General features: G+C 31.8%; 1 protein-coding gene across 2 annotated transcripts in view; it reads left to right on the top strand.

The window, feature by feature from the left end:
- The window catches only part of LOC106873250 (5-hydroxytryptamine receptor 1B), a 178,739-nt gene that overhangs the window by 142,991 nt on the left and 33,054 nt on the right, over nt 1–2,694 (top strand). The gene's annotated exons all lie outside the window — the stretch shown is intronic.

Below are 2,694 nucleotides of genomic sequence, written 5' to 3' on the forward strand. Positions count from 1 at the left end.
TACGTGTGTGTGTGTACATCTATATATAAAAATAAATTGCAACATGCGAAATGGGTTTTACAACACCATTCAAGGAATAACTATCCTTCATAAGCCTTAGGAGGTCGACTAATCCATATTCTGTGCCTCTGCTGACATATTCAATGTCTGCAATTTTAATTCCGAAATATTCAATATTCCAACTTTTGCCAATTTTGAGAGTAAGATATTATGGTCAACCCTGTCGAACGCTTTACTGAAGTCAAGATATATGACAAGAGAGTTCGACACCTGCCCCAAGGCTTTAAGTATGTCTTCAATGTGGTGTAAGAGCTGTGTTAGACATGTGGATTGGCATTTAGGAGTTTCTGGGTCTTTATTCTTGATCACTTTAATGATGTAGGAAGTGAGTTAGACTGGGCGATAGTTGACTGCGAGGGAAATACAAGTGTTGGAAATACAACAAGAGAAAGCTTGAGGTTTAGGAAAATGTGACTACGACTCCACCTTTAAGACCGATTAAATGCAATAATCTTTATGTCTTGATGATTGAAAGAAAAGCATAAATTTTACGTCGTCCCATACTTTACGGCAGTAAATCTTAGGGTATTATGAAGAAAAAATTAATAGGTATCAAACATTATGATTTTGTAGCACATCTATCATGTCATTTCGCATAGAGAATGCTGTTTAAAAGGCTGTCCATTGCTGGTGGTGCATTCTTATAATTTCAATTATTTACGAATACTTTTGACATCTTCGTTATTCGTGCATGTGCGTTCTGCACATATATATATATCTTCTATAAAATATACTTCCTCGATATCGTTGAGAAAAACAACCTTCGCAGTTTATAGCAAAGATCAATAAGCTCTTTCAAGTTGAAAGCAATAATAATGGACGTAAAACTTGTGACAGCGTATATATATACTCACATTCTTCATGAGACAAAGCGTATCATTTACTAAATGTATTACGTGATTGCACGAAGAGCTCAATAAATCAAAATGTAAGATATGTTATAAAATATATTCTTTCCAGTCTTGACAGCGCAGCATCAAATATTCTACAACAATCTTTATAATTTAAAAATCCCATTAATATTTCTTGTAGAATTTGAGCATTAAAAATGTTGGAATCCTACTCTTAGACTACAGTGAACGCCTCTTGAAATTATAATATATGCTTGGCGTAATACCACTTCAAAAGCGAATCATTATATGCTGTCACGTATTCATGACAGTTTGACAGAACTTATATATCATGGAGCGATACTTTCACGCCAAATGAATAAAAGAAAATTATGACTTGTACAATGTTCTATTTGCTCACAGTGATATGAGTATTCGACATATAGAAGAGAAACGGTTGGTGCGTTTTAAAGTCATACACTGTTATCTCGGATTCAACACAATATAAGTAGTGGCGTGGTTAACAATGGGGAAAAAAAGTGTTCACTGTTTATTTTCTTGTGGATGTTAGTACCATTTCATGTTCTGATCGATATGAAAGTGTAATTGAATATATATTCCAAATTGAATTTATATACCAAAATCAATCTACAAGAATCAAATTTTAAACGACAACATATTTCACGAACTAGTAAAAATAATATTGTGTACAATCTACTAATTTCACAAAAGTATAGTTAAATGGGTACGTTTAAAAAAAAAACTAATTCGAGTAAATAAAAATGAAGGAATAAATATTAAAGAGTATTAATTCAACATTTATAGCATAGAAATGATTGACATGTTCTGTTAAGTTTGGTGAAGTTATAAGGATTAATATGAAATAAATAAATAAATGATGCTACACTAAAATTTTACATTACTTGAATCTTATGAAGCAAATATTTTATATGAGAGATTTGCTGGTCTTATAAAAATAACCATATATGATGTTTTGTACTGGAGTGTCGGTACATTTGTGAAGCTTAAGATCTAATATAAAGAACTTTCTTAAAACATGGACGCTATTTACTGTTCTATATTTAAGAGATGAGGAATTATTTACATTATTTACATTCGACGGATATTTGTCCTCATCTTGTTTGTTGTTAACACAACGTTTCGGCTGATATACTCTCCAGCCTTCTTCAGGTCTCTTGGGGAAATTTCGAACCTGGGTTCTCATTCCTAAGGTATTTTTCGATGTTGTTGTTGTCGTTGTTGTTGTTGTTGTTGCTGTTGTTGTTGTTGTTGTTGTTGTTGTTCTTCTTCTTCTTCTTCTTCTCCTTCTTCTTCTTCTTCTTCTCCTTCTTCTTCTTCTTCTTCTTCTTCTTCTTCTTGTTATTATTATTATAATTATTATTATTATTATTATTACTATTATTATTATTATTATTATTATTATTATTATAATTATTATTATTATTATTATTAATGTTGTTGTTGTTGTTGTAATTGTGCAGGTCACTGCTTGGAATCAGATTTGGTATTTGTGGTTAGTAGCCTGCGCGCTTAACCATTACACCATAGGCTTGTGGGCGTAATGGTTAAGATAGCGGGCTACTAACCCCAAGATTACGAGTTCGATTCCAAGCAGTGACCTGAATAATAATAATAATAATAATAATAATAATAATAATAATAATAATAATAATAATAATAATACGAAAACTGTTGACAATGCATAGAATGCACCACCCTAAGGCAGATATAGAACGTCTTTATCTGCCAAGAAAAGAGGGAGGCCATTGACTTCTACAGCTGG

Source organism: Octopus bimaculoides, chromosome 9 (genome assembly GCF_001194135.2).
Source record: "Octopus bimaculoides isolate UCB-OBI-ISO-001 chromosome 9, ASM119413v2, whole genome shotgun sequence".
In the NCBI taxonomy this organism is placed as follows: Eukaryota; Metazoa; Mollusca; class Cephalopoda; order Octopoda; family Octopodidae; genus Octopus; species Octopus bimaculoides.